Here is an 18,331-nt window from a genome sequence, read left to right on the forward strand (position 1 = left end):
AGAGCAACTAAGTGTGTTTTTATGGGTCATTTCTCTACCCAAAAAGGATACAAATGCTACAATCCAGTCACTAGAAAACTTGTTGTCTCAAGAGATATTAAATTTGATGAAACAACTCCCTATTTCTCAAGAAAAGTGGGTGATGAAGGTCAGGGGGAGTTCTTACATGACTTGTTCCCTTTGCTTAGCGTTCCTCTCTGCCAAGACAATCATGTAGTGCATGATACCCTAGTTATGACCTCTGAGCCTACATCTCATGTACCTAATCCACCACAACAGGTGACAATGTTGAAGAAATCCATTCCTTTAAGCAGAGCCTTCAACCAAAATTTTCTCTTAAAAACTTGGGGAAATCTCAAGTACTTTCTTGGTATTGAGCTAGCTACATCCCAAAAGGGACTTTTTCTCAACCAAAGACAATATGTTCTCGATTTCTTGAAGGATGCTAACTTGGTGGATTGCAAACCTGCACATACCCCTTTTAACAGCAAGCTTCAGCTCAATGCACATAGTGAAACTCAAACCAATGTTACTGAGTATCAAAGGTTGGTAGGCAAGCTTATATATTTCATACTCTGTGAGCATAGTGAGTCAGTTTATGCATGCCCCCACTGTGGTTCATATGCAAATTGTTAAGAGAATTCTTCGTTATCTCAAAAGGTCTGTTGGTCGAGGTATCTTAATGAAGAAAAATGACAACACTGAAGTCATGGCATACAATGATGCAGATTGGGCTGGGAACTCCCTTGATCGCAAGTCCACTATCGGATTATGTGCCTTTGTGGGTGGAAATTTGGTCACATGGAGAAGCAAAAAACAAAGTGTCATAGCTCGATCTAGTGTTGAGGCTGAGTATCGAGCCATGGCTTCCATTGCTTGTGAGCTTATTTGGCTGAAAAGCCTTCTCTCTGATTTAGGGTTCTCCAATAACCAACCAATGTCCTTGTTCTGGGACAATCAAGTTGTCATGTATATTGCCTCTAATCTTGTCTTTCACGAGATAACAAAGCATATTGAAGTAGATTGTCACTATGTTCGGGCACAAGTGCAATCCAAGGTCATCGACACTCACTATACACACAATCATAATCAATTGGCTGATATTTTTACCAAGTCCCTTCCCACTGCTCAGTTTTCGCGAATTTTGTGCAAGCTTGGCTCAAGGAATCCCCTTGATCCAAGTTGAGGGGGAGTGTTGGAAGTTGGACGCTATTGGAAGTCTCATTGCAGCAATCATTGTCAATTAGGGTTGGTTGTTTATCCAGTGTATAGCTCTCGGCAAGGGTTAAGGGTTTTATCCTAGATACTTATTCACGTTGTAGTTTCCCTTCAATTAAGGGACTTTGCTTTTCTTGTTATTGTAAATAGATTAGGAGTGTTTCAAAGAGTGATTAAGGGGATTGATTGAAGTCTGTTTCTTCACTCTCCTCTTTCCTCTCTCCTTTATATGTTTAGTTCCTGTAAAGGTTTCATTTATGAAATATACAACTCTAAAATTCAACATGGAGCTCTTTCAAAACAGATGTTCACCGATACAAAATCTGCCATAAAATTCAAGATTGTAATTACATTGCAGAAAGGAAGATCCAGAAAACTAGAGAAGTAGGGAAAATGGAACTTAATCACTGATTTATTTCTTATTACTGCCAAGAAAGAGGAAGGGTTAAATACGTCTTGTGAAACAACTTGGATAACATAATTAACACGCTTGCTTGAAACCCTCAAACTTGAAAGTTAAATATGCAAACACAAAAAATGAAAAACTACCCTTAACACACATAGTATATAAAGAGATCTTTTGGGTCCATGATTGGCTTAGCGTCAACTGTCAAGTGATGTGTTATATACTTGGTATCTTTATTTATGAAGAATGACAGAAATAAAAAAAAAAAAAATATATATATATATATATATTTAATTGTATATTATGCGTTCATTAACACATAGTATATATATATTTTTTTTCCAACATTAACACATAATATATACTATCTAGCAGATGAGCACACATTCTGTGTGTGTGCACAATTTCATTTTAGTTTTTATTATTGATTAAGGAGTGTGATTAGTTTTTAAAATTTTAAAAACAGTATGGAATAATGATGATGAGACAATTTCTCTTAATAAGTGCATATTTTTTCTTAATATTACATAAGTACTATTTTGTCATATGAAAACTAGGTATATGACTGTTATTTTCTCAAAAAATGAGTGTAAAATAGGAAAAATAGGGATATGATTGGTTTATTTGTCAAAAGGCTTCAACCGCCCACCTCCTCCCACATTCACATCAAGTGCAACCGCTTCATTTCATTCAAACTATAAAAAAAACATCATGATTTCACTTACCTGTATGAAAAAAAAAATGATGGTGAGACAATTTCTCTTAATAAGTGCATATTTTTTATCTTATGTAAACATTGTGTATAAAAAGTGAGGGCAAAATAGGAAAAAAAGTGGCAAAAAGTTGACAAGGAGGGTTCTCTTAGAGCACTTCCACCGGAGAACAAATAAGCCGGCACCCAGCCAAATTATTGGCCCTGCACCTAGCCATTTCACTCCAGCCCAGCATATAGGTTGGCACCCAGCCCAAGCTGGTCTCCAGGCCAGCCTAAAATCGACAGAGCCATGGACTGGTCCGTATGACGTCATGCAAACGCCAGCGTGGCGTCAGATGATTAGAAAACAAAATTTTCTGGAGATACAAAATTTTACTTCCTATTATTTTTTGTGTAATTAGATTTCTAGGTATTGGAAATGGAAAACTCAATAATAATAAATAAATAAAAGGAATTAAATCAAGGAGCCAGCGGCGTATTACCTTGAAAGCGTGGATTTAAAGGTTTGGGGATGAACTGGGAGTAGGGATTTTCCCACCAACCAAACAGAATAGTTGGATTGGACACGAAAGCCAACTCGATCAATCTCGTCCGCTGCTGGTCTTGCTGCGGCAGGCAGTACCGGAACCAGCAGCTCAGAGAGAGGGAGAGAGAGGAGAGGGTGAGGGGGTGGAGAGAGGGAGAGGATTTCGCTTTTGTTGTTTGTAGAAGGTTCCAGAGGTGGAGTTAATGGTAGGAGGGAGAAAGGGTTTATTCATGGGTTCGAGAAGGAAAGGGAAAGAAAATAATAATTAAAATATATATATATATATATTTTATGAAAAAATAACTGTGGGCCCACGAAGAATAGAGAGAAAGAGAAGAACATGACGTGGGGTGACGAGATTGGTTAAAAATATTATCGAAATCTTGCCTAAATTATTGTAAACAGGAAGTGACACGTGGGTTGTCGGGATTGGTTGAAAATCTTAGCGGAAATCTATTCACAAAATAGTACGTTTGGATAATGACACGTGGCGTGACGAGATTGTTTAAAAATCCTATCCGAAATTAAAACTATTTTATTTATTTATTATTTTATAAAAATATTATTTAATATTTTAAATGGACTGGGTGCCAGCGCATTTTTAGACTGGATGTCAGCACATTTTTTTTGGGGTGGAGATGCTTTGACCTATTATTGTTCATTAGGGTCTATTACTGTTCACTGAAGTGGATAAATGGGCTGGGTGTTGGCGCAAAGTCTTTAGGGGTGGAGTTGCTCTTAATAATAGTAATAATAGTATAGATTATTAAGATAATATGACAATCATATCCCTATTTTTCCTATTACTAAGAGACAAGGAGGGTTCTCTTAATAAATAGTATAGATAAAATATGTGTGACAAGGAGGGTTCTCTTACTATTTTGACAATGAGGGCAAAATAGTAATTTTGTATCTTTTGATAAAATGACAATCATATCCCTATTTTTTCTATTTTACTCTCACTTTTGATACACAATATTTACTTAAGGAGGATGAAACTGTAATTATGTAATATTAAGATAAAATATGCACTTATTCAGAAAAATTGTCTCACCATCATTTTTTCATACTCTTTTTAAAATTTTAAAAAATAATCACATGCCTTAATTAAAAAAACAAAAAACAAAATGAAATTATTCACACACACAGAGAATATGTGCTCATCAGCTAGTAAATTATTACGAGATGTTGATCTCATATCAGAACAGCTTGAAGTTATTCTCATACCAGATAACGTAAGTTGTCAATCAGGGATTTAGGAGGGGCGGCCCTCCCTCACAAACAGACTTGGCTGAGCCACGTGATTACATTTGTCCCATTTTTATTTTGCTAATTCTAAACAACCTCTTTTTTTTTTTTTTGTTCAGACAATTACTTTTAAACAAAAAAATATAAACAAATGATACTTATAGCTCAAATAGTTAATAATTTGGGTTGATTTTACATTCGAGATCAGGCTTATGTGATCATTCGTGATGTTAAGTGGCTCAAAAATCAGATTTTAATGCGACAAAAATGTCAAAATTTAAACTGATGGATTTAACATTGTTTAATTTATTCATAACTAGCATAGCTCTATATATATTTATAGATTTCCCATCCTATTAGATTGAAAGCTCTCAACCAATTACAAATACTAATGTAGAGGATTTTTTTTTTTTGGGGGTGGGGGGGGGGGGTGGTTTTTGCTTGTTTGAGCAAAGTTTTGGACAAGTTCAACCAATTAGAAATACTATAAATTTTTTTTTTGGTGAGTGGGATCCAAAAGGATCGCCAACGAGAAACTTTTATTAAAACAAACACATACTTACAAAACAAACAAAGACTCAATTTATTCCTAGAAACAAACAAAGAACGGCCTAATTTGGACCACATTAGAAAGTGTTGTTCTATATAATTAGCAAACCTCTCTCTCACTATCTTTCGGAGATTCTTGCATGCAAACCAAATAGGATAAATGTAGAGCTCATTTAGAATTTAGAAGTGCTTTTAAAATGACTGAAAGTGTTTTTAGAGAAAATATTTTTGAGTTCCAAAAGCACTTCAAGTGTTTTTTTTTTTTTTTTTTTGTTAAGAATTCACTTGCATTTTTACTAAGAATTGGTTTAAGAACATTACAAAAGCTCTTGCTAAGGTTCAACTAGTGCAACCCAAATAGAAGTTGTAGTTATTTGTGTACATAAACTGTCATCTAAAAGATAATCCATATTGTTAAGAAAGATGAAGAATTAATTCATAGCAAAAACAACATGGACGACATTACTTTTTTGTTACAGTCAAGGAAATCGATCGAACACTTGACCTGTACTAATCCTAACTCCTAGTGCACACTTAAACAACTTGTATGCTTACTTCAAACCCTCAGACATTTAAAAGTAGAAATTTGAAAAAGAAAGAAAATACCTTTCCTCTCTCTCTCTGCCCTTTTTTCCCCAAATAGTGCTAGTGTATTTCTCATTCGGAAGTGTATGAGTAAACAGTTGATGATGAGCCTGGTTTTTCCACAGAACTGCCACCACACCTTCCTCCAACCGCTCCTGCAGCTGCTATGTTGGTCACAGTCTCCACTATTTCCTCAAAGATTCTAGCTTTGATTTGACCTCTTTTTGGTGGGATAGTATTGGTCGCGGCTTTTGATCCTTTCCCGCTCTTCACTGGCTTATTGCTTTTGCTTTCCATTTCTCAGCTGTTTTGTGAGCAAAAGGAGAGAAATTAAGGAAGAAGGAGGAAGCTGCAGGAGAGTCGTGGTGAAGTGAGCGGAAGTGAAAGCGTAGGGCTTTATATGTCTTGGTGGTTGGGGAAGCCATTATTATTAATGAGGGTAACTTTGTCAAAAAGACTGAGAAGTGATATCATATCACTCATGGCATGCTGTGTGAACACTGTATAAACTATTGGGGGGTGTTTGGGATCCCCCATACATAGATTCCATCCTCCTCGCAATTTTAGTGTAAAAAAGTCATGTTTGGTACACAACAATGCATGCATGGATGGATATATTATCGAGGAAAACAAGAAACGCACGTGGATGCATCGGATAGAATCAAAGTTATAACTAGTTATAAAGTACTTTGTGTTTATATTTCTTAATAATATAGATGGACACAAAAGAAATTAGAAACGACAACAGCTAAGAATATCGCTTACATGTTGCATGTTGGTTAGGAAAATCCCCAAAAAATAAAAGACAAAGCTGAATGGTCAATGAATTAAACACTTTACTTATTTTTTTAAGGGTTAACTGTGAATTTAGTTCTTAAATTATTACCCAAGTGAAAAGTATGTCTCTAAATTATTCTAGTTTTTGGTATAATATGTTTCTAAATTCATTAAAAACTGCTAATTTCATCCTTTCTATAATATTTAAAGTTATTATATCAAATGTTTGTCAAATTAAGTCATGTTACTTGCACGTGACACATTTTAGAGGGTAATATCGTCATTTTCTTACCTATAAGCTCTCAACGTTGCATATAGGTGGCTACTTTAACTTCTAACTTACCTTCTAAAGTTAACTTCATATACTATTTTTTCGAAAAGAATAAGTCCTTAAACTCATGAAAAATTACTAATCTACCCTTCAAAGTTTATCACATGCAAGTCATGTGATTTAAATTAACGGAAAACTAAATAGAATAGCTTTGAATATAATATTAGCATTGTATTGGTAGATTTTAAATAGTTTAATGACCGATTTTTCTAAAAAAAATAGTTTGGAACTTAATTTTCACTCGAGTAATAATTTAAAGACTAAATTGACACTATTCCTCTTTTTATATACAACTAATAAATTAGTTACAAACTCGTCATTACAAAATTCGAACTTAAAACATTTTAAGTATAAATGAAATGGAATATCATAGTCCTAAATGACACTATTTGAGATAGATCAAGGCTCAATTAAGTACATGGCAAAAGATATAATTCTAATCTGAAGAACCAGAGTCTGGTGTGGTAGGATCAGATTGTGATTGATTTTGGCGAACTGGTTCTGGACCTTACCAACCAGAAATAAGGATGAAATATGAATCTGATGGAAATTTGATATTAATTTAACAGGGGCCTAATTTAATATTAAATTTCTTAACAGTCCATTGGGTAATGAGATAAGGCCGATTTGATCTTTTATGGAATTAATCTTATAAGGCTATTTTAATAGGATTGAGGATTTTCACTGGATTCTTTTTGTGAGGATTCCGGAAATCTTCAAATCAAATATGTTCATCGTACATCATGTGATTAGAAATTATTTTAATTTTTTTATTTAAAGTTGAATATAAACAGTACTTGACTAAAACTGACAGCACGATATATAATGAACAGATGTAATTGGAAGATCCTTATAATCCTCATAAAGAGAATCCGGCGAAATTCCTCTCTCTTTTTAATAGAATTATTGTGCACAGGAAAATCCAGAACCAGTGCAAACTCACTGCATTCTACATACTAGAGATCATTTTAGGCATGTACTATAGAAGGGTAATGTTAGGGTGATGCATCATATAATTAATAAATTTAATTTAAAATTTTGATTTATTAGTATTACTTTATTATATAATATTTCGTTTTAGAGAGTTCTTGCATATTTGGGTCTAAGGGAGCCTTGTGAATTGCAATGTTCTTTATCACAAGGAGGGAGTCGTTGCTGTGAGACGGAAGCCATAGCAAACTATAAGCACCAGTGTGGTGGAAATCATTTTAAAATTAGAACGTCGAACGCTTACCTCGACTCAACCGAAGGTTTTTTAATCCGTTCTATTATCGTATTTATATATTTAACTTCTGTTCATTATTTACAGCAATTCATCACCTTTGTTTCCTACATAACCTTTACAAAACGGGACATTTTCAAATTTCTCTAACATGTGAATTAATTAGTAAAAAGGAAATAAATTGACTTCAAGCAAGAACAAATCGACTGAAAAAGAACAACGGTATAATGGACAAGGATCCTTTTTGGATTCTCTTTATGAGGATTCGAAGATTAATTAATCGTGTATGTTCATCGTATATCGTGCATTCAGTTTTTGTTAGGTACTATTTATATTCAATTTTAAAATAATTTTTAATTATACGATATACGATAAACGAACGCAATTGATTGATCTTCTAAATCCCCACAGGATCAGGAGATGATTCTATTCCCGAACCCCAAAATAAAAATGGGCAGACAGTAAAAACGGGAAATTTGTCAACAGTTAAAAACGTGAAAGAATCTGCTTTTCAAGCATTCTTCTTTTCATCTGGCTGCTGATTTGCTGAAGGTGCTAATGAGCTGTCACTAGGATATTTCCCATTCCCATCAGATTGATTACAATCTCTTTTTTGTCCTCAAAGATTTTGGCTTTGATTTTGGCTTTCTTGGGTGGAAGGGTATCTGCTTCTTTATGAACTGATGGCTTATTAGTAATTTTATCATCCATCTTTGAGTTTGTAGGGGTATGGTCCGTATGGATATGAGACAGAAGGGTGTAGAAAAAGAATTGACTACAAGAAGAATAGTTGGTGGATTTTTATAAGATCATGGACAGTGGAAAGACAGCTATAGATTAAGAGGAGATCTCCATTAATCTCTTTTTTGCTTCATGCAAACTGTTAATACAAAAAAGCTTTTTAATTAAAATGGTTTTTGAGATTTGCATAACTTCTTATGTTAGTCTCTGATGGACCACTTATATTGATTTCAAATCTCAGAGATCAAAATGAGGAGTTATGTAAATCTCATAAACCATTTTAACTAAAAAACCTATATAAAAAAAAAGAACTTTAACGAAAAGCTCCTAGTATTGTTCACTTTAACGAAAACCCACATTTTTACACTAAAAAATCAATCATAGTACTATTCACTTTATCTTTTAATTTTTTCTTATTATTAAAACTCAAAATTTTTATATTTTTTTTATTAGTTTTCTTAAAAAAATAAAGCGAAATTCAATGACGTCCTCAAAAAGAAAAAATTTATGAGGAAGAATTATTTTTCTATATTAGTTAAGCCAGTTGTGCGAGCGTGACATAATTTAATACAATGTGAACATTGAACACGTGAGGAATTCCTTAAGAGAGTCAAGAGACAAGTAGACAAGTTCAAGTTCAACCAAAGAGAAAAATCATTAAAATAGGGGATGTCTTTCTGCTGTTGCTTTTTGCCAATGAGGCTGCTTTTGATTTTTTAACCAAACCAGACACCATTTGGCATCTGACAAATAATATATGGATCACATCAGATTGTGTTTTTTCTTATTACCAAATCTTAATATGATTATTCCCTCTCTTGATGAAAACAAAAAAACGGAAAAAAGAACAGTAGGGCTTCAAATAAATCAAACACGTTTGTCTTTCATCGTTCAACTTACTTGGTAGTCTTGCTTTTCAAACAATTTATACTGTTCAATTTTTTTTAAGGAACAATTTTCACTATTCAATTTTTTGAATTACTTAATAGTCTAAAATTATAGAAGAAAAATTAAAATCAAACACGAATCATGTAGTTCTTACTTTTTCATCTATGCCATCATATTAATTGTCACTTATGCGAATGTCGCTTACTTTTTATTTATTTGTACTTTGAAATATTTTTTGTGGCCGATGTCAATACAAGTCCTAGCCGTTGCCCTCGTTGCTTGTGGACGGGGTCGGCACTCAGGCCTAGCCTGGATAGCCTAGTTGAAACTTCCTTCTCTCATTACGTGATCATGCAATGAAAGACAGTATACATATTTTTTGAGCCTCGTGATGCAAGAAAGTCCCATACACACCTATAGACTATGCTAATACCTCCATCAGACAGAGAGAGTTGGTAAACCTCTCTTTTTAAATTAGGACATGCCTGACATGCATGCCTTAAAAAATAGAGTTTTGAGTTTGGAAGAGAACCAAGTTCTTCGGCACATCAGTATTTTAATCATTGATCGATCTTACTTGATAACTGGTAGTGCTGCTGCTGCTGCTGCTGTTTTTTCATTTATTTATTTATTTTTCTGTTAAAAATTGCAGAATAGATAAACTATTTTCTCCTCTGAAGTCCCAAAAACAAAACATGACAACAAAAAAACGCAAATCCAGAAACAGAACTTACAAAATTCGTAGCTCAAGTTTCCAAATAACCTGAAACTTGAACATTAATACAGTTATTCCCTAAATCACCCAACTCCCCACTTCAACTAAATGCCATAGATCCCTACTGGCATGACCCTATTGGTCTTTTTATATTACAACTCTCTATCTGCGTAGGTATAGGCAGAAAAAAAAACCCATAAAAACGACAACAGTTCAAAACTATTTCAAACTTGAAATGTGGCTAACTCTAATCCCCCTATGGAAGAGAAGAACTTGCTTACACCCCAATACGCCGCCGAGCATCCCAGCAATTCCAACTGTTTCAATGTTCCCCACGTGACGTCATTGTACTATTGGCCTGGAATGACATAGCGGCGTACAGGGCGTGCATGGAAGCCTCTCTTCCTATGAAAGTGGAGGCTCAGCTTCCACAGCATCCTCCTTTCTTTGTTCCCAGTTTTTTCATCACTGATGATGCTGCAGTTTTTACTTTTGACCCCAACATTCTGAAAATCTTGGATTTAATCTGACCTCTTGGTGGAGGCAGCCTTATCAGTGGCCTCTTTGAGCGGAGCTCAGTTTCCATGGACTTGAATTTTACTGGAGTAACCGAAGCCATAAAAAAATACAGAGCAAAAAGACGGAGGAGGATAAGAAATTTCAAGTTTTCAGAAGAGGGAAGATTTTGTGGGAGAATAAAACTTGGTGGGATACATATATTTATACACATTGGGAATTTTTGGGTGGGGGGAATCATAGAAGGGTTCACAATAGTGTGAAAAGGAAATGCAAAAAAAAAAAAAAAAAACAAAAAAGAGTGGAAAATATGTGATGTGGGGTTTGAGTGTGTGTGTCCAAGGAGAGACAGCTGGTTTTTATTTTAATTTTTAATGTAAAGTCTATGTGGTATTAGATGTTAACATGCGTGGGATGATGGTTTGAACTTTGAACGTAGTAGAATCTTCTAACAAGCAAACAAAGGCCAATCAAAAAGTCTCCAAGAATTCACTTGACTTGGAGAAGCAACACTGCGTTCTAAATATTTATGAAGTTATATATTCTTCGTTTTTTTTCTCTCATACACGTTTATTTGTGGTATTTGGATTTAATAAATAAGGGTGCGCAAAAAGAGAAAATAATGTGTGAAAATCCTTTTGAATATGTGATATAATTTTTCAAAAAAAAAAGTAAAATAAAATTTTATGCACATGCATCAAACTGTAATTTAACCACAATGAAATGAAACTTACCTAACATTGTTTACACATTGTAACCATAATTATGAAGACACACTATGTCAGCAGTTGAAGGGTAATTATAGTTAATGTTTAGTTAACATCTTGATAACCCTTATCTAGAAGAATTAATGTTCTTCAAAGTTACTAAAGATTATAAAAAGGGATGTCAGTATTAAGTCTATGTAGAAGATAAGGTCTTCTTGTTCATGTTTAAGAGCCAAAGGAGATGAATCAAAGAATTAAAAGCCATCCTTTATGCGTAGTACAAGCTGAATTATTCATATCTACGGTCAACGACTCCATCTCCAACCCCACAAGTTGTGAAAGCTTTCTATTTAATTGGTGAAAAGACTATGAAAGGTATTTGGTCCTCAGAGAGGCAACAGGTGGCATGAGATGGCATTTGAGTCTTCTGATCAAGTGATAGTGATGAGGGGAGATTAATAACAAAGGAAACTATAAGTCTCAGGTCAAACTTTGATTGAATTTACCAATGTTGATGAGATTTCAAGGCCTTTATTTTTAAGCTAATCAATTTTGGGATTTTGAGTTTGCAAAAAAAAGAAAAAAAAAATGAAACTGATTTTCCCACTCTCCTGTTTTTTTTTTGCACGCAATACATATAAAAGAAATTATAATTCGAAAGTCGCTCTGAAAAAGTGTATCAATCAATGAGAACTATCTACAACCGGCTTATAAAATAAATCTCACATATACATTCATGAAGTACTCATGTTTTCATTTCCCAGAACCAAAAGTTTGAAAGCTTATCTTCCATTGAAAAAGGTCAATATTTGACTATGGAAGGTTTCTCTTGACAAGGACTAACCTGATCTAACGTAGGCAGTTCGGAAGTTTGCTTAGTTGTTGCTTAGTTGTTGAAGGGATTTATTTGTCCATTTCCTATTACAGTCTCCCCACTAAAAACCATGCAATCAAAAGTTGGGTAAAATTGATCATTACTAGACATTGCAGATAACTGAAAATAATCAATTTGCATTGGTGAACTTTTAAATGCTTTTTGGAAGCAAAAAACTCTTAAATGCTTCATTATTCTAGGCTTATGTTTATTTCAACCTTTTTTTTTTTCCACAAACAATAGTTAGATTTCATTAGTAATCATATACGGATAGAAACATGAATATCAACAGCCAGGATATTAGACCTTCAAAGGAAATAATGACAAATATAATATGTCCAAATGTTATTTGCTAGCTGATGTGACCATGTGAATATAAACGTTAAATCTTTTTTTTTTTTTTCCTAATGGATATGTATTTTTTTTTATTATATTGAGTTCCATAGTTAGATTAACTAATAAAAAATAATTAAAATCAATTTTAGCTTTTACGATCTATTTGTCAATAGGACCTATGCATTAAAAAATTATATTAAATATATTTGACTTCTTCTTTGCTTTGTTGTAATAAAAAAGATAAGCTAGAAGACCACATCATATATTACATGTCAATTGGAGAACACCTTTACCACGAGCTAAATGATGAATTGCTGAGGCTTCATCCAAATTAAAAACTTGAAGTCTTGAGTTTGAAACTGCTGGTGTGGAGGTCAGACTTGTGGTCAGGGAGAGGCTGAAATGTCATTGTGAGTTTTCTCGGCTCCCAGAAAAGGTGGATAACTGTAACTTACCACCAGTTGTTCCCTTTTTAAAAAGAAAAAAAAATTGGAGAACACCTCAATATTTTTTAGTTCTCTTTGGCATATTTGACATCTTGTTTGGAGATGAATAGTCGTGACAGCTCAAAACCATCCCACTCAACAACACCATTTTCCTTAACAGCGTAGGCAGCCACAAAAGATAGAGCGGAAAATTTCAACACAGCTGACTCGAACTGAGAAGCTAGGATATGAATGTCGTGGATGATCCCTTCCGTAGTCTTCCCTGTCGTCACCATATCTAATATCTCTTTTTGCGTCTGATTCCAACTCAGCTTTCCTAAAACCCCATTCTAGACAAGCGGTTAGTCCTGCTCTAATGGTATATGGCTCCACCGTCGCACTAGAGCTGCACAGAAAGCCACCAGCCTCTTTAAATATACCAGCCGACGACCGCACAACCCACCCGTATCCACCAAAACCTGTCTGCGAGCACCATGACGCATCACAATTTATTTTAACATACCCCACCGCAGGCCGTTTCCACGAAGGTACCTCAGACAACACCCATCTGCATACTACGAGTAGTTGAAGGACTTGGCAACTTGCTCGTGTTCTTTGCAGCGCTAAATTCATTCACATGGTGTAGCAGTAGCTGCACTACTTCCCCAGGGTTGTGACATTGCCCCGTTAAATGCAAACTTGTTCTACACTTCCACAATCTCTATAAACCAAACACAGTCATCTGCAACAACATTGCACTATCTTCTTTCTCTGCATAGCGACGGCACACATGCTGCCAGCATGATCTAGAATCATTCTATGTAATACACCTTACCACAATCTCCGCACCTGTAAATAAATTATTATTAATTTTCAACTCTGAACACAATCTCCACCACATAACATCTTAGAACACAAAATATGGTTTTGATAGCGTTTTAGAAATGTTATTATAGATGAGAATTATAGGGGTTTCTAAAGTGATATTATAAAATTTTTTTAGCATTTGAAAAGTACGAATATCTCTTTTTGTGCTATTGCAATGGTCAAGATGTTTGTAAATTCGTCTACATTTTTCTAATGCTTTAGAGTAATTAACAGTATATTAAACCAGGCAACATTCAGAAATATGCATTTTATTGAATGATAAAAACAATGTATCAATTGTTCTACACGAATGTAAAAAGCATTTACAAGTACAATAATGTCTGATTTGCCTATTTACAACTTTACATAAGTACTACAACCCTAGACAGAACTATGATAGTTCTTAGGTCTCTTCAAAGCAAACATCCAATATCCAAGATCAACTACTAGTGTCTCTAATATGCACAATAGAAAGTCCAATCCATATAAGCAAGTTAGGCAAGTGCGTATGTACAATTAAGCATAAATGAAATATGTAAAAACTAACAGCCTCGCAACATGACATGAACAAGCACGGGTCATTCCATAAACAAGCACCAACATAGAATTAAAGAATTGACAGTCACTCACATCATTTGATGCTCAAGCAGTTTTCTTACGGAAGATGGAATGCAGAACGTCGCACTTGGTTGTGTCCTTCCCATCACCAGGATAGCACTACTATCTCTGTCAAGACTCAAGTTCTATGTACCTAAGAAACACAAACTTCTTATCCAGAAGAGGGGAAGGATATAGATAAACAAACAACACACGGAGATTGTTCAAGGAACGGAGATAATCCTTACATAGCATTCAGACTGTTGTGGAAATAGACGAGACCATGCAATGATTGAAATTCTAAAACATGCGTAATTCTGATCTACACATATATATTAATCAAACTGTTTATCTTTTAATTTCTTCAATGTATTTATAAAAATGTGAAACCAGAATATTACATAGAACATATCACATTTTTTGAAGCATAGATTCATAATACCAGAACGTCTAAAAAATTTGGTATCTTCTCTGTCAAGCAATTTTTGCGTTCAGTCAGGGCTTATGATGAAGCAATATAGCTCACAACTGGTTCCACCTTGTTTAACATGAAATGTGTGAACAAGTTGCGGGACTGCTAGTCAATGGGATGGCTAGAGCTTCTCAGTTGTGGCTTTATTTCATGCAATGAATCTCCCTCTTCCACTCCATAGAGAACGGAGAGTGGGCAGAAGGGAAGGAGATCCTCATACGGAGTCACAGCACACTTACTTGTGGCTATCCACGAATTAAAACTATTAACCTAAAGTACCAACTGCTCACCTGAACAGGCATTCCAGAGGCGATCCTAATATCAGAATTATAACGTGTAAGTTAGATCATATATTGTAAAAAAGATAGCTGGCTGAAATTTATACAACAGGGATCAAAGTTAAGAACCTCATACAACTCCAGGCTCCAGATAAAGTTGATTTCTTCTTCACAACAATGACTCTCTAGTTCATCGTTGGGGGACTCGTGTTTATCATCAGGCAACTCTTGCACGCTAAAAGGGAGATGTATTCCATCTCCTAAGTTCTTCGAATCCTTAGCCGCCACCTTCCCATAAATTAAACTCATATAGAAACCTTTCCCATGTTAAATTACACAAAGCGACTCTCTATAAATATAGGAATACTCCTGCAAATTATTCATTCAATTTCACTCACTACTTCTACATACTAGAGATCATTTAGGCATGTATTATAGAATAATTCGTTCAAGAAAGTTCCTGCATATTCGAGTTCAAATGAGCCTTATGAATTGCAGTACTTCTTTCACAAGGAGGGAGTCGTCGTATTGGAGATGAACACCATAGTAAACCACAAGAACAAATATGGGGCGGAAATCGTCTTAAGGTCAAAGTGTCGAAAGCTTGCCTAAACTCAATTGAGATTTTTCTAATTCCATTCTATTGCGTGCATATTCATAATATTTAATTTCTGTTTATTATTTATAGCAATTTAACACCTTCATTTCCTACATAATCTTCAAAAAATGGGACATTTTCAAATTTCTCAAACATGTGAATTAGTTAGTAAAAGGGGAATAATTTGACTTCAAGCAAGAACAAATCGATTGTAAAAATTACAACATAACAATGTGCATAAGGTTAAAACAGGAAATTTGTCACAGTAAAAAACTTGAAAGATTCACCAACAGAAAGAATCTGCTCTTCAAGCCTTTTTCTTTTCATTTGGCTGCTGATTTGCTGGAGCTGCTGATGAGCTGTCACTTGCATTTCCCATTCCTATCAGATTGATGACAGTCTCTTTTATGTCCTCAAAGATTTTGGATTTGATTTTACCTCTCTTGGGTGGAAGGGTGGCTGCTTCTTTATGAACTGATGACTTATTAGTAATTTTGTCATCCATCTTTGAGTTTGTAGGGGTATGGATATGAGATTGAAGGGTGTAGAAAAAGAATTTACAAGAAGAAGAAGAATTGACGAGAATGAGAAGGCGAAGAATTGACAAGATGAAGAAGGAGGAGGAGGAGGAGGAGGAAGAGAAGAATAAGAAGAATAGTTGGTGGATTTTTATAGATCAAAGAAAGGCAGCTACATATTAAGGGGAGATTTCCATTAAATTTTTTTTTTCTGCGCTCTTATTTATTTTTACTTTTTAAGGATTAAACAAAAGAAAATGAAAGCGGTATTCATTAAGGTGTTCAAAAAGAAAAATATTTTGGTAAAAAAAAGAGAAAAAAATTTATGTGTGGAAATTGCTTCTATATTAATTAAGCCGATTGTGTGAGCGGCGAAATATTTTGAGGAACTAGATCCATTATGGACCATAGTGTCTAAAGTTTAAGGATCTATAAATTTGGGCCATATATTTGTATGAAAAAAAAAAAAAAAAAATTTTAACGAAAAATTCACAGTATTGTTCACTTTAACAAAAAATCATATTTTTGTATTAAAAAGTCAATCATGATACTATTTATTTTACCCTTTATTTTGTTCTTATCACTAAAACTTAAAGTTTTCAAACTCATTTCATTAGTTTTCCTAAAAAAGAAAAATCAAAGTTGTTAGGTCATATGAGATAAATCAGCAGAATGGGTTAATTTATATCGTCAAACTTAATTTGTGTGGCTTAGAAATATGAATCTCTATGCTCTGACACTAAGGTCAGTACCGAATCCAAATCCATATTTTGACGAAGTGTGAACACTAATTTTATTCGTATCATGTTTTTATATCATATTTCTATACCATCTTAGGTGGTATATAAACAATCAAATCATTTAAAAAATTTGCAAAATCCAAAGAAATAGAGAAGAAAAACTTCTCGTATACCACAATCATCATTTAATTAACTAGTTTGTCTTAATTATTAATTTATTAAATAATGAACTAAATTTCTAATTAATTCAAATGATGTGGCTGTTCACATCAAATGGCACCTAAGGTGGTATAAAAATATGGTACAAAAACATAGTATGAATAACATTACTCCTAAACAAATGAATTCCACGTCGTGTGAACACTGAACTCAGGTTTCAAGTTCAACTGTTCAACCAAAGAGAAAAATCATTAAATTATACAAGTGGATGGATTTCTACTGTTGACAGGCTGTTTTAAGGTTTTAACCAAGCCAGACACCTGAAAGCAACCGTCTGACATTTATATGTATAATGAAATAAAATATACATATAAAGTCCCATGCGTACCTAGGACTATGCTAATACCTCTATAAAACAAAGAGAGCATGTATTTACTTAGGATAATGATACAGAAACTAAATTTACAAACTAAATAATATGTCATCAATAGAAATAAATATGTTCATCAATATTTAAGTGATAAACCAATCATCAACTTTCATGTTTTTAGTTTTCAAAATTTTATCTACAAATTTAGTCTTCCTAGCATTACCCATTTACTTAATCATATGTGTTGGGAGCACTGTCCTCTCCCTTTTAAATTAGTACATGCAGACATGCATTGTAACATCCCACATTGACCAACAGAGAGGGGGTGATGTGTCTCATATGTACATGCCCACCTCCATATAGCACGATGCCTTTTGGAAATTCATTGGTTTCAGGTTCCATCAGAACTTCGAAGTTAAGCGAGTTCAGGCGAGAGCAATCCTAGGATGGGTGATCCACTGGGAAGTTCTCGTGTGAGTTCCCAGAAACAAAACCGTGAGGGAATGGTAAGCCTAAAGCGGACAATATCGTGCTACGGCGAAGTCAAGACTGAGATGTGACATGCATGCCCTAATAAAATAGAGTTCTGAGTTTGGAAGAGAACCAAGTTCTTCTACACACAAGTATTTTAATCATTGATCGTTGGAGCCAAAAACAAAATTTTAAAAATCTTGGAGACGACATGTAATTTTTTTTCCTGAAGAAAACGAGATTATCTCATTAAATGGTCAGGGCACACAAATATTCACACCAACAACTCAGCATCTCTCGAGGTCGAAGCAATTGAATGCGACTGCTCAAAGCTTAACTGCTTTTGACATGGAAAAGTCAAAGGCATATAATCACCAAATCCTATCTTTAATACATTATCAATTAAAGATCAACTCAAAAAAGTAAGGAATCGTTATCACATTCAATCAATGATGCTTCCATCATCTTGGGAATATTATTTC

General features: G+C 34.3%; 1 long non-coding RNA gene across 1 annotated transcript; it reads right to left on the reverse strand.

The window, feature by feature from the left end:
* Window positions 1–12,919: 12,919 nt before the first annotated feature.
* On the reverse strand, window positions 12,920–16,235 carry LOC137721501 (uncharacterized). Its single transcript, XR_011066646.1, has 3 exons — window positions 15,883–16,235; window positions 14,277–15,281; window positions 12,920–13,628 (listed from the first exon to the last, which is right to left on the reverse strand). It is a non-coding gene; the product is annotated as an uncharacterized lncRNA (long non-coding RNA).
* Between the last annotated feature and the right edge of the window lie 2,096 nt (window positions 16,236–18,331).

This window comes from Pyrus communis, chromosome 16 (genome assembly GCF_963583255.1).
Source record: "Pyrus communis chromosome 16, drPyrComm1.1, whole genome shotgun sequence".
NCBI lineage: Eukaryota > Viridiplantae > Streptophyta > Magnoliopsida > Rosales > Rosaceae > Pyrus > Pyrus communis.